Genomic DNA, 15,230 nt, shown 5'->3' on the forward strand with positions numbered 1-15,230 from the left:
TTTAATAACCTCAGGCTCTTTCTTAGCTTGTAAGCATTCAGCGCTGGTGGTATATTTGCAGGATAAAATGACAAGCCCTCCAGAAGGGTGTCTAGGTGTGGTGATTTGTTCTGTGATTTAAAGAGGAAGTATCCAGGCTCATTTCCTGATTAAACATGATGAGAATCCAAACACAGGTTTCTTTTCCTGAGAAGGAACAGTTAGGTGATTTTTTCCCCCCCTATCTTAACTCATTTTATAGCTAGCTTCTTTGATGTATAAGATACTTCAAGAAATTTGCTTTCCAAATATTTTTTTCCATGTTTAGTGAATAGCTAAAGAACAGATTTTTCAGAACACAGATGGTGCCAGAAACAGCACTTGCTGGCTCAGCGGGAAGGTAGCTGTTGAAGAGTTCTCACTTAACTTCTGCAGGCTTATTCCCTTATCAGTTTGTTTGGAGCAGATAAACAGATACAGTGTTGATGAACTCTGTAATAAAAAAGGTAGAGTAAAAGCCCGTCTCATGGAGTGTGAACCTGTTGAGTGAGCAGAGAAGCAAAGAAACCTTGTGAACATGAGTTTCCAGCTTTGCTGTGAGACCTGTGGGTCGCTGCTGGGGAAAGAAATGTGTGCGGTGGGGGGTCCGAGTTAGTTCCTCCAAAGGCAGAGGGATGTTACTAACCAAGTTTTGCTTTCCCTCACTTTTCTGTGGGAATGAAGAAGTCTCGTAGTTACTCTGAGACCTGATGCTTTAGATTCTCTATGTTGGGATTTCTGGATCAGAGTTGCAATGTAACTACACTTTCTGCATTGAGATCTGTCAGTGCAAGAAGAGTGGAGATGGCTCAAACCCATCTGCATGGATTGTAAGACAGTTTTCATTTTCTTTAAATGAAGTGAGATTATGATTGCAAGTGAAAGTTAGTAAACCTTACCTTGCACATAATAACTTGTCCAGAGGATCTTACTAACTTCTGTTATTATTTGGATTAAAACAGCTGAGCTATGTGAGGCTTTTTGTCTGATTGTATTTTTGGCATATCAGGTTTTGGATTGGTTTTATTCTGCTATAGCAATGCAGTGTGAAAGCTGCTTTTGCTGAATGGTAGCTGCTCATGATGCAACTTACTCTACAATATCAAAGATATGGAGAAGGGAAACTTTGGTATTTTAAGAAAAATGTGGAAACATTGCATTGAAGAATGAATTAGGATTCTACAAATCAAGTTGTAAAGGGAAGATGTGGGAACGAGCTGTGCTTTAATAGAAAGAATTCTAGAAGAAAGAAATATCAGTACATTTGATTCTTAAAACATATTGAAATATGAGCTTTCACCTCAAGACATCTCCAAGAATTCTAACTTTATGTTATGCCGTAAAAATAATGTACAGCTATAAAAATGCTAGTAGAATGCTAAGCATGCACAAATTATTTCTATCCGCTGTTGCTGCCTATGTGTAGGGATCTTTGTACTGTGCTGAGGAGGAAACAGAAGACATCAGGCTCTAAGTTGTGTGGTTCTTGCCAGGTGCCACTAGCCCCACCATGCAGGTGTATGGAGAGGAGAGTGCGTTACTTTGTTCTATGCAACAGTTTTATATATTTGGTGATTTATAATGTGCAATGAAGGGGTAAGGAGAGAATTGAAGCTCTCTGAGCATCTCCTCAGCATTTGTGTTTCAAGGTGTTCTCATGACTCTTCTGGAAATGCCTCATGAGGCTTCTCCAGACTAGTTTCTGTAGTTTAAGATCACTTTTGAGTTCTTGCCTTGTGTTTCGTTACCTCTGCATTCTATTTTAGCCTTGTGACATTCTTCAATGTAATAAATGTAAACCCAACAAAATATTAGATGTCCTTACAAAACCTCATGAAATAGAACTTTTTATTTTGATGGTCTTATAATGGCTCAAGATGACTATTGTGTGATTATAAAGTTAACATCTTACCTCCAGTTGTAGTATTTAACTTATGAGTCTATTGTGGAGAGGCAGCTGTGTGGGAAGATCTGTGGCATGTCCCATGCACGCTGATTTCACATAACAGAATTGTTGATTAGACAATGTTGACTGTCATGTTGGTCCTCACCTAATTACTTTTCCAGTTTGCACTGCACTATTATCTAAAATGATGGGAACATGCTATCCACCTTCTTACCCACTTCTTGTTGCTGTCTCTTTGTGAGAATGTGAGCACCTCTGGCTGGTCTTGCATCTACACTTGGAGAGCACAGGGGATTTGCTCTTCTGTTACTTTCTGATCTGAGCAGGGCCCCATATTTTGCATAGACTATTTGTGCAGATTTCCCATCCTCCAGCTGGTCTTAGCAGCAGGTGAGGCAACCTGATATAGGGAAGTGACCACCTCTGTGGCAGACCACCCAGTTTTGCACTTGAGACAACATACCGGCTTATGTTGGGGGATTTTAATTGCCTGGCTTAATTATAGGGGGTGATATTTACTGGTATATGTGAGGTAATAAACACCTTTTGCAGGTGTTTAAAGTGCAGGGTGTGGGAGTGAAGGTCCCTGGGTAAACATATGATATGTTTTTAAGTGTATTTCTCACCTGAAGTGATTTATTCATACAAGTGTTGGCTGGAGCGGAGCTGATAATCAGTTTGCAGTTGTTGTAAACAAGGGCGAAGATAAAATGGGGAAAATATCGTTGGAAGGTGGACTCTAAATTTCTGCTCAAAATACTCAACTCTTATTTTTTTTATTGAAGTAAATAAATAAATAAATCAGGAATTTATTAAAAGTAGTTATGCTGACGCTTCTGTCGAACATCTGCCTCCATTTTAGAGCTAACATTCCTGATGCCTCCCCCCGGATATACTATGGTGTGACATATATGTATACATATATATTTTCCTTCTAGGCTTAGAAAAATAGCACTATATTAATTAATGTTACATTTTTATTTCCCACTTGTATTTCAGATGCACAAGTAAGATATGGAGAAGTTCCAAGTGAGCTTAGGGCACAGGAAAATGTAAAGGTTGTCTTCCAATGACGAGAGCTAGAAATACTGTCAATATTCCATTTCCAAGCACTTGCAGTCCCTACCAGCTCAGAGCTGGTTTGATGAATATGGTTTAGATGTGTTCTTCCTCCTGGGTGATAACTTGAAGGTACAGCAAGTGGAGGATTTTGGAGCTTGAGCTATTGGGTGTATGGTGTCAGGTAGATGCCTGATCTCATCTGGTAGAGGTAGAATGTTTGGCTGAGTAACTTATGAAGAAGGTGCTGAAGTTTCACAGCTCTTTCGCTCAGAACATACAGCAAGTTGGAGTAACTGCTGGTTTATTTGACTACTGTGAGTAGTAAGCTGCAGTGACTTGCTGTTGCTTAACACTTGGTGGAAGGAGGGGGGCAAGGAGAAGAGGGCAGCAACTGTTTGGGTCTGAGACGTAATCTGTTGTCTCATCTGAGCTGTGTAGCTTTGTGATTCAGCGAGCTGCTGAGATTTCCACATTGAACTATGAGCTGGCTTTGTCAGTGGTGGGCTTAAATGTCAAAGTACAGAAAACTGGTGAGCTGTGCGTTTGAAATGTGTCCGTTTAACCTAAGGCGGTCAGAAGCTTTGTCTTTGTAGACCCATAAATGCAGTCTATCTATGTTTTCTTCCAGTGTTCAGCTGGAGAAATAGCTAAGGGTTAAATCACTGTTTCAGTGTACCTGCTTGATCAGTGCTATGTTTGATCCAACCTTTCTTTCCTGCTCCAGATTTACTCCATTGTTCTGTGTCTGAAGAAAAATTGTTTTCATGGTGAGTGTTTGATCTTCTAGGACACAGGAAGACACAACCAGTGATCCCTCAACTTTTGAGAATTATTCCATTAACTAAAACAATTGGCGTGTAAGAATTCTGGCATTGTCTATCACCATGGGGTTGCTCAGTGATGTTAGAATAATGTACTGCTCACAGTCCTAGAATAATATGATTACTTGTGTCTATGGGGTGATTTTTTGACCTGTATTCTGTTATGTTGAGTATATGGATCCAGCAGTCTCTCCAAAAGCCTAAAAAGAGGCAGAAATCTTGGTTGACTCAGCGTATTTCTTGGGAAACCAGCCACCAGATATTTAAAATTCTAGAAAAATATATGGGAAGCTATTTTGTCACAGGCTCAGCTGCCAAAGCCTCGCTGCCCTTAGCTATGCTTTCCACTTAGGGAGTAATTTTGATTGTAGCTCAGCATCTGTATTCAATGTTGCGATGTCTTCTCGCAGAATTACAAAACCATTCAGGTTGGAGGGAACCTCAGGAGGTTTGTAGTCCAACTTTCTGCTCAAAGCAAAGATCAGAAATGAACTCAAACTAGATTGCTTAGGATTTTAAGTTTTGGAAATCTCCAGAAATTGAATTTGTGCAACCTCTGTGAGCGACTTTTTCTAAGGCTTAATCGTTCTTAGTGAGAGTTACCTTTCTCACTCAGTGGAGACCTTTCCTGTGTCAGCTTGTGTGTTTTATCTTGCTTTCCTGCCATGCATCTCTGATAAGGCCGGCTCTGTCTTCTCAGTAATCTCTGTGCCCAGCTGCTATGTCTCTCCCAAAGCTGCCATGCTGGGGCTGAACAAGCCTTGCTCTCAGCTTCTTGCTGGCCGTGTGCTCCAGTCTCCAGCCACTTTAGCGGCCCTCTGCTGAACTTGTTCCATGTTATCAATATCTTCCTATACTCAAGGTCTCCAGACTGAATACCAGGTCTATATGATAGATTGTTCCTCGTTATTCAGTATTTGTTTACTGTTGTTGGCCTCCAGGTAGAGTACACCTCTGTTGAGTACTGTCTTCTGAGACAGACTGTCCAGCTGCTGTTATAGTATTATTGTTTGAAACTAATTTGGATGTGGAAATTCTGCAAGTCTACCACCTGCATGCATAGGAAGGAAGATGTGAGTGTGTGGTATTGCATCTCTTCAGACAAAACTTAAATTGCATGCTGTTTTTAGCTAAATTTCAACAGGCATGTGGATAAATTACCTTTTGTTCCAAGTGCCTTGGGTAAGACGGACCAGAAGTGAAATAGCTGCAGTGTGGTGGTGCTGCCTTCCTTCATTTTATGTGTAATCATGTGATCTTGTTTCTCATTCATATCTTAGCAGCATAGAAAAACTGCAATGGGACTTCAGGGTAAAAAAAAACCTAAGATAAAGAATAATGCAGCCTCTGAAGGCTCTTTCTATTTTAACCGCATCTTCAGTTTAGCAAGCTGTAGTGAAAGTTCCAAGCTATGTTTCTTGGCCTATGAAAGAATATGCTTCTTTTTTTGGTACAGAAAATGTATTCTCACCTCTATCAAAGCTACTGATAGAAATTTTCTGTGCCTTTGGCATGTGAACTTAGTTTCTCCTAATTATTTATGGTGTCTAATCTGTTAAGTCTAGCTCTCCTTAACTGCTCTAAGTGAAATGAAGAAATGGTACTTCTTAGTGATATTGGATCTTCTGTGGGGAGTGATATTTGGATGCTGGCAGTGCAGCTCTAAAATGCCTAAAATTATAAATAATATAAAATATAATATAAAATTATATCTAAAATTTGCTTTATTTATTTTTAAGCACATATGCAGCAGTTGATAAATGTACATGCTTTTATAAACAAAGATGCCCTTTAAAGTTTAGTTAAATTGGTGTGATTAAGAAACTAGTTTCTATTGTTCTGCTGTTGAAGTTCTCCAGTAATTTCAGCCTCCTGCTTTGTCAGAAGATGTAAGTAGCAGGAACTGTCTCTTCAGAATTATAAGTTGTGTAAGAAGAATTGAAGGAGCTCTGTGAGTGAGTTGTTTCTTAGGTAGTAGTAGGAGAAATGTTACGAGGACTGATTGGTTACAGTCAATGAAAGAGAAAAATGTTGTTAACTTCAAGTGGCCTCAATGATTCTCTTCCAATCCATTTATGGAGTATGTGCATAAAGAATGTAAAAGTACACTGAGTTAGAAGGTATGTGTATATTCCTGCATCCTGTCTCTGCTGAGCACTGGGAAGAATACAAGAATAAAGACAAGAATGTAGTGATCCTTCCCTATAGTACTTTTGTGGCTTTTTGTGTTTTACAGCCCTGGAATTTACCAGACCAGGAAATTATGCCTTCAGGGTTGAGAAATTAATCTAGAGCTTTTGCAAATGTCTTCTTGAGCTAATGCAAACACTTTAACATCCACAATATTCTGTAGGGAAGAGCTGCGTGGTTTGAAGGTACTTTTTAGGAAGAGTCATCTCTGCTTGCTTTGAATGCCTACCAGCTGGTATCAAGTGCCTCCCAGCTCCTGTGTTGGAGGGAACAGCACAGCCATTAGATCCATGAGGTGCTTCTCCCTCCCTCCTTCTCTTATTGTTTTAAGGACCTTTATTCCTCTACCCTTACTTCTCCAGGCTTAAGAGGTGCCATACCTTTTGTTTTTGTGTTGAAGCTGTTTCCTGTCTTTTGACCATCTTCATCCCATTCATGGAAGTCCTGCTAAGTGGTTTTGAGTTGAGGAACTGAATCTGCACAGAGTTATGTCATTCGTTTTAAGCTATTTTGCTTTGTGAATACATTTGCTCTCAGTACTGTGTTGTATGTCTTGGGTTTTCTTCTCAAATAAGGAAAAAATACTGTAATGAAACTGGTGGAAAGCTGATCAGTTGAATGGATCTCTCAGGAGATCACATGACTTTTTAATGACAACCATGGGGAAAGTCATCATTATCACTAGTGCAGATCCTCCTCTGGGCTTGCTGCTGTTTGCCAGGAAATGTTACATTTGAATCATATGCGTACCACATGTTGACCAAACTTTATGCAACTGGCTCGTGTGTAAAGGGAGAGGAAAAAAAAAGTGCTTATTTCCAAGGGGCCAACCAGTTTCAGTTCTCTTGTTGCCATTACCTCGTAGAATCAAGCACTTCTCTCATCACTCTTGCACCAGGGGTGTGGATTATTCTTTTCTTGTTAAATAAGATAGTTGGAAAGTGGCTTTTGGGCTAGTTCATGGACGAGTAAGCCTGCTGACACTCCTGCAAAGGCTATCAGGCTGCTGCTCTTTCTGCAAGCCTGCTGCTTCATTACATGCCCCCTCCAAGACTCTTCACTGCCTGTGTTCCTCTTCTACTTCCTTCACATTGACTTTCAGATGAAGTCTTGGACATCCAAAGCACACGTTTGTCTCTTCTTATATCTCTTTCTTGCCTTCATCTAGTGTTACTGGGATATCACCTGGGCATGTGGGGAAAAAGAACAGTATGAGCTCAGCTACAGAAAGAGGGAGATGCTCGACCATGGCAAACAATGAGGGCATTGTGCCAAGCAAATGAAAATGGCACAGGCTTATGGAAAGGCAAGAGATGCTGGCACATCTGCTCCAGCTGCTGCATGGTGCTATCTCATAGAGCAGCTAGCTCAGATGGTAGGAGTCCAGATGCTTCTGTGGGTTAGGTCCTTGCTGCTAGGGTGGGGCCTTGGAAAGCAGTAGCAAGGCCATGAAGAAGAGCTAATATGTGAAAAATATCTAGATTCAGCTAGATCTTTAATATCTAGCTGGATGCCAACAGAGCTGAAGCATGCTGAGCAGGGGGAAGGGAGATCAAGTTGTGTTAATGCATTTCCTTTTTTAAGTTTTCGTTTTATTCTGAAGTCTGAAGCTCCCTCTGATCCTGTGTCTCAAATTGGTAGCCAAGTATATGTGGGCAGGGAAGGAAGGGAATGTAACTTGAAATAGCTATCTTATTTTCAGATGCTTTAGAAGTTGTGGCAATCAAAGAGGGGGTTGTGACTAAAAGCCATCAAAACCACTTCCAAGCACATGCCTTTTTGCGGAGCAAATGAGCAGAATTTTTAGAATATAATGCAAACAGGAAAACACTGAAAACTATAGCTCACCATTAACTTGGAAGGATGGAAAGTTGTATTTAAACTATCCTTGCAAATAGCCTTCTTGTTCTTCAGTTCCTTTTTTCCTAATAGGGGATTGAGTGCATGTGTGAGAAACAGATCCAAATCAACATTTCTTGGGACACCTTTTATTAGGTGTTGGTTTTCTTTTGGTTGCTCTTAGTTAATAGAATCAGGCTGTTATGTGAATAGCAGATAGTTATTCGTGCAACACTTTCACTTATTCACTTGCATAGTTCACTTACTGAACTCATAGTTTTCCAGTATGAGCAGCAACCAGGAGGCCAGTCTCAACTATTTACTCTAAAGTGGAGGCTTATAATGATGTGCTTGGGGCCTCTAGGTAGGTGTTCCTTAGCTATTTGTTACTTCGGATGTATACATCTGTAGTTGCCATCTGTGTACAGCAACCATTGGCTTTTTAGGTTGTGGTCTTAGCCGTGCATCTGTTGACATTTATATATGCTGCTAGCCTTTGTACAATGATTTTGGTATGGGAAACTCCCACATACCTTCTCAGCACATCTTCTCTCTGTGGCCTGTTGTATTCTAGTAAATCTTTCCCCATCCAGATGTCTAGAAATGAACAGTTTCTCTAAATGTGAGCTTACAAAGAAGGGGTGCTTGTTACAGCCCATCTGCAGAACTTTGTTGTGTTGTGAGCATGGGCCTGTAGCCCTCCTGCAGGTAGTGTGAGATTGGCTTGTTATCCCTAACCTTACGATTCATGGGACTCTGCAACCCAACTGGTTGCTGGTTTAGATTATTACCACAAACCAGGATGACTTCTTGAGAACTTAAACGTCTGCATATTTGTAGGAAAATTTCCTGTTTATCCCTTTGTAACAGTTACATCCTAATACACGTTAATGTGTGTGTACTGGCACCCATTAGTGATGGTGACATCGTGTTTTCTGAACACACAGAAGGAAAGGTGCAGTGGGGATGCTTGAGACTTGGAAGAAGCTTTGTCTGGGACTGCAGTGCAAGCGTGTTGTGGGAATTCATGCCAAAACAGTGGTTGGGACTCTGCTGACCATGAGAGCTCCAGGGAATTTTTATGAGTGATGACCACATTTAGGGATGTGTGCAGTTGGCTGTCAAGCAGATACAAACTTATTTTATGCTGCACACACTCCCTGCATCCAGCTCTCAGATTATCTGAGGCCTAGAACTCACTGGCTGTGAAATCCACTCTGGGATCTATCAGGATAGTGGAAGGACTACCAGGAGAGAACCTCATCTTTTCTCAGTGTAGTAGCTGAGAGGGAGAAATCTGGTTGTGATTGTTGGTGGCAGAGATAAGAGTCCATAGGTCTCACTGCTTTGCCATGTGACTTTAATTTCTATGCTGATGTCCAGTGACGCCTTCATACTTTGTAGAAATGCACAAGTTGGTGGCTGTTCTGTGTGGCTATATGTTGGGAAAGTTAATTCTGTCTTCCTGAAGCAGGTAGACCTCTCAGAGTGGTTTCCCCACCTGGCTAATTAGGTATATTACCTGCATCAGTGTGAGGCTGAGGTTTCATTTACCAAATAGGTTAAGCTGCTAAACCAAAGCAGGCTGTGTCAGCTGTGGTCTTACAGCTTCCCCTTGTTGTGAGGCACTGATGTGCTTGTAATGTCTTCTATTCCTTACTGTTTAGAGTCAGCAGGCGATCCTCTATTTCTTTGTGAAGTTGTTGTCTGCTGCAAAAGAAAAGACAGGAACAGTGGATTTCCTTCTCACAGGAGGAACACTTGATTTTTTTCTGAGATAACATGTACCTGAATTTATGTTCTGGAGTCTCAACAGTTCCAATTAACTTGCAAAAACCAACCTGCCTAGCGGCCACACCTCAGTTCAATCGTTCCTGTTCCTCTTGTAGAACTTCTATTAATTTCTCTGCTATTCAGAAAATTACAGCATTAATGCAGCTTCCTAGAAGTGAGCCAAGCATGTGGTCATCAAAGCTGGAATGTGCAAGGGATCTTAAAGCTACAGCCTCCAGTATTCCTTCCCATTATTATGTGCAGCATCTGAAGCAGCCTTATGGGATGGGAAGTGCTACCTTACATAGCTTGTTTTTTGATATCCATATCCTGCTTGATCAAGTTATGATGCTATATTTTACATTTTTTGTGCAAAAGGATGAGCTGTTTTGAGTTGGTGGGAGCATCTCAAAGGCAGCAGAGCCCTGAGATTTGGGGGGGGGGGGGAATCCTCAACAGATGCTGTTTGTGGAGCAGTGACACAACACTAGGATGCTCTTGCAAAGCTGCTGGGAGAAGGGTGAAAGGCATAGTATGAGCAAACAAGCATGGAACTTATGACTTTCAGAAAAAATTACCCTCTTTTAGAGAATTAGATGATGCAGGTTGTGTGAAAAGATGGGAGAAGTAAAGAGAGATGCTGTTCTCTGTGCAGACATGAACACTGAAGAAGGTCTGTTTGAGCAGTGAGCAGCCCTGTAGACTGCACCATAGGTGATGGGTGACAAGCCTTGTAGCTTATGGCATCTTGTCTCTTAAAATGTCTCAATTTGGTGGAAATAAATGCTGGAAGTAATCAATAGCTTCTCCAGCAGCACCTCAATTACTTTCTGTATGTATGTGGTAGAAAACACTATCTTTGTCCTTATATCTAACCAAATTCATGTGGCTGGGTACGAGATGGAAAACTTCTAGTCTGCAAGTAATGGAAAAGCTTGCCTTCAGTCGCAGTAGGAAACTTGCAATGAGTGATACAGCTAGTGAGTAAAATCTATGGGCAGGCACCACTGACTTTCCTGCCAGAAAGTGTGCATGAGAAATACCCTTAAAAACAGAAATACACGCAGCAGAAACCCTACTGACTGTTGTTCGGTGCTGACTTTGTTCCCCGTTGCTCCTTCTGGTCATAGCAAATGCAGGTTAGCAGTAAAATGAAGTGCTTGAAGCCTTTGGAAGTGTTAAGAAGGAAATGTTTCTCAAGAGTACCTTTTGTAATTTAATTGCAACAAATAAAGTTACCGAGTTACTTCATAATGATTTTACTCTCATTCAGTCAATAGTAGCTTCATAATCAAGTGAAGGATAATTTTAATAATGAGTTTCAGGACAGAGATACCATCAAATTTAAATTGTGACTAACAAGTTAATTATAGATAGTATATTAGTTCTGCTTTTTCTTTTTGACATCTTAAACTTGGCAAAAGGAAACTGTAGATTATAGAAAGATGGAAAATCAAAGTCTCTAGTTGAGTTCCAACATCTAGCGGCAGTTATTTAAACTTTTAAAAAACGCTTTTAAGTAGATGTTCCCAGCCTGTTGGTCTGATGGCAGATGAGCTGTTCGAGGGTATTTCCATATACCAGCAAAAGAAAACTTGACTGTGAGATGAATCCCAACATTTCTTCTGTGAGAAGGAATGCTTAGAGGAGAGGGGAAAAAACCCAACACTAAAACACACCTCACACACTCATATGCACTTATTAGTAAGCACTGTCATAATGTTATCAGACACCATTTTGTCCATGAATTATTCCCTCATTCCAAACTCCTGCCCTCCTCCTTGTGAAGCATTTATCGTTTGCTAATTAAGTCTCTCTTTGAGCAAAATGTAAGTAAAGTCAAGTCTCCATTTGCTTATCTGTTTTCTGGCCTTTCCGAAGTTGATGCAAGGAGGAAAGCAAATGTGACATGTACAGTCCTGTTCTACGCTTCAGTTTGTTCTTGGGAAGAAATGTGACCTACAGCTTCTAGGCTTTCGAACTGGCACTTAAAATAATAGGTGGGATTTCATACTTTTAAAGGCTTGTCTCCCTCCAAAATAAAACTCTTTGCAGCCAATGAGCCAAGATCCTGTCTGTTGACACAAGAGCATTCTGTAATGCCCATTCTGTTCCCATTGCAACACACAGGAGAAAGATTTTGTTTGTTTGTGTTGTTTTTAAATCCTCTAGGAGCTGTGGCTTTGTGGTGGCATCCCTGTGATGAGTCCTCTGGATCCCTAGAGGTCCTGGATGTGCAGAGCTCCTGGGCTGCTTCTACCAAAGATCAGGGCAGGAGTGGGTGCAGAGGACACCTCTTCTCCAGGGTCTAATGGGTAGTCCCACTGGGGTATGGAATATGGTTTGTGAGCCTGAACTAAAGGGCCTTGGCTTGGTTTGTGGATTTTTAGCTTTTGTGATGTACTGATGCCAAAGGGTGTAGGGGTCTACAAACCCCATAAGATAGCAGAAACCTGGGGGGTGCAGATGTTGCTACCATACCAGCTGCTGCTTGAAAACATGCTGCACTCTTACCTGTGCTACAGTGAAAAAGTCTTAAACCTATTATTTTTCTAGGTGAATGGGGGGTTACTGCTAGAACTATACAGTTCAGTCTATATTGGACAAAAATACATTTTCCAGATCCTTTGATCTATTTTTCCTACTCATTCTTTTAAAAATGTGACTTAAAGTGGTTCTAGAAACACTACAGTTTTCTGACCTGATGTAGTTCTTACGTATATAGTGCTGCAGATATCTCTTTAAACTCAGACTGTTCCTTCACGAGCAACTCGTGTGGACGCTTTGTTTGAATGCAGTGTAAAACTCCTGCTTCTGTGTCAGTTTAAGAAAGGTTGGAATTGAGACACTTTAATTGGGCTAAATAAACTTTAAAAAATTCTGTATGACCAGAATTGTGAAGCTTATATTGCTCTGGTCAAAGGAGGTATTCTTAGTACAACAGGGATCTTCATGCCTTGTGGTTGCCTTGTGCCCTTGCAGTAGAGGCCTCTGGTGCTGTGTGCCTGGTAAGCAGCTCACTGTGTGGTGGCTCAGCATGGAGGAGTAATGTTGGGGTGTACGTGAATTGTAACTTTATTCTTGTGTTTACTGAGTCCCTGTGAGTACATGCTATCTCTACAGCTCACACCCAGCAGGGCTGCAGGTGCTGTTGTGTTTGCAGTTTAGCACTGAGGTGCTGTGATGATCCACAACAGTGCTGTTTTGGGATCGTTCAAAAGTCATTTAAATGACTGGAGTTTTTGCTTGTTTATGTGCTTCCTGTGAAAATGGGATATTTTGGTGACTTTTCATAGAATCACATAGAATGTCCCAGATTGGAAGGGACAGATGAGGATCATCAGGTTCAGCTCCTGGCCTCACACAGCACCACCCAGAATTCAAACCCTGTGTCTGAGAGTGCTGTCCAAACACTTCCTGAGCTCCATCAGTTGGGTGCCATGGCTGCTGTCCTGGGCAACCTGTTCCATGCCCACTGCTCTCTGTTGAAGAACCTTTTCCTAACACCTAGCCTGACCCCCCCCCCAGCACAGCTCTATGCTGACTTCAGTAGAATCTGTTGTGTGTGGGTGCAGGGTTCTCTGTGAAGAAAGGTATATGACATCTGAGGTGTTCTAGTTTGATTTGGGTGAGGAACATACTTTCTAGTTAGAAGTCTGCAGTGTGGTGTTCGTTCAGAGATTTGTGACAGCATCCCCTATTGGTTTTGGAGGAGGCATTTTGCAGTTCTTCACAGCCCTTCAGCAGCACTGGGCTGACTGTGCTCCTCCTGGCCTAGCCTGTAGCCCTGCATTGCCAAGGTTGCCCACGCTGCTCTGTAGCTGACAGAAGGGGCCATGTTGGGGCTGTGCTGGTCTCAGTGGCTGGGCAGGGTGTGGGTGTGCTGCCTCCCCTGGCAGGAGTCCTGCAGCGAGGCCGAAGGCACACAGCCCTCCCTGGCACTGGGAGTAAGCAGAGTGCCATTCCTCGAGTGCGGATACCGCCTTCTGTGTGATCTGGGTTGGGATGCTGCCCGCTTGGCTGTGCTCCTCCCTCCCTCAGTGACGGCCCAAAATAAACATGGCAGAAATTGGGTGTTCCTCAAACAAGCAATCAGCAAAAATTGCTGTGCTGCCACTAAGATTAAGAATAATCCAAGTGGGCAGTGACTGCAGGAGGCTGTCTTTGTCTGAAGTTTGTTCTAATGAAGTCTTTGCTGCCCTGGGAAGGCATGGAAGGGAACACAAAATGACACAACCTACAAAAACTTTACCACTAATTGCTTTTTATGTTCTTCTGCTGTACCGCGCTCTCTTGATCGCTGGCCATTGGCTTTGGTAGAAAGCTCCACTGGTAGAGAGAAAAATCTGGCACAGACAGTAAGACTTGCTGTGAGGTGGGGAAAAAGCCTCCATGGTAAATGTTCATTAGTGAGCAAATTAAAATAAATAAATAAATAAAATCCTGAGCAGTGATAATTAGGCTAAGGGAGGAAAAAAATAGTTTGCATTGGAAATGTGTACGATTACACTTTCTGAAATCTAGTTTACTGTGTGAATAATCCCTTATAAAAATAGATAGTGATTTAAGAGATGACTCATTAATGATTTAAAAGCAGTATAGTAAGAGTGAAACTTGATTCTCTGTATGAGAAATATATCCTTAATGTTTTTTTTCCGAGTTATTTTGGGATTCGCTTTCAGTGGGCTCCTTCTAACCATTGCCTTACCCAGGACTGCCCACCTCTCATGTTTTGTTGCTGGTGTCATGACAGTGAAGCTCTTCATGCAAAAAGTGTGGGCAGATGTGCAGCTTAAAGGCAGTGCCAGAATGAAGCTTGCCTTAAAGTTCTGGTAACTTCTTGGTTGGTTGCTGTATGAAATAATTTCTTCTGATTTTACAGAAATCATAGTTAAACTTTGATTTACTACGAAACTGTACGTTATTCCAGTGAGAGAGGTGGTTGTCTTTGCTGATTCAATGTGTGTAGCTTTCTCTCCCTTTGTTTCAGGGTTCCTTGGCTGAACACTGGTGGTTGTCTTAGCAAAAGGAAAGGGAGGTTCAACTGTCACAAAGCTTGAGAAAAAGCATGGAGTCGAAGCTCTACATCTTATATTTGCTGTAGTATCTTTCACTCAGTGTGAGGCTTCTTCTGGCATGCTATATGAATCACTGTTTCATTTGCTATTTTAATGAGAACGTTGGATGCACTGAAAGTATGAATGTCTTCCAGAAAATATTTTTCATTTACATTCATAGGAATTGAGCAGCACTAACACTTTGATGTCATCTCACTTCAGAGGTGTGACCCTGCTACAAAGTTGTGTTCTCATGGGACTGTAGGGAAAGCAACCAATGGAGGCTGGGTTCTGCACTCAAGCAATGTACTATGAGTACTGTTGCCCTTATACCTTCTGATTGGTAGAGCTTGATTCTACAGATTTAGAATTGAGTATTTAGGCTGGTCTTAAAGTAATGAGAACTCCAAATTCAGTGGCTTATGGGAGGTTTGAAACCAAGATGCTTTTCTCAGCTTGGCCTTTATGTACGTGTGTAATCACAGCTTGAAATCTGCACTCATTTCACTTTGGTTTATTTTAAAGTTACATGTATTTGTGTGTGAAAGTTCTGTCACAAACTGC

At 41.5% G+C, this 15,230-nt stretch overlaps 1 protein-coding gene across 2 annotated transcripts in view; it reads left to right on the plus strand.

Moving 5' to 3' along the window:
- The window catches only part of IGF2BP3 (insulin like growth factor 2 mRNA binding protein 3), a 96,652-nt gene that overhangs the window by 24,964 nt on the left and 56,458 nt on the right, over positions 1-15,230 (plus strand). The window lies entirely within an intron of this gene.

The sequence above is a fragment of the Coturnix japonica genome, chromosome 2 (genome assembly GCF_054131305.1).
Source record: "Coturnix japonica strain WE chromosome 2, WE-NBRP24, whole genome shotgun sequence".
NCBI lineage: Eukaryota > Metazoa > Chordata > Aves > Galliformes > Phasianidae > Coturnix > Coturnix japonica.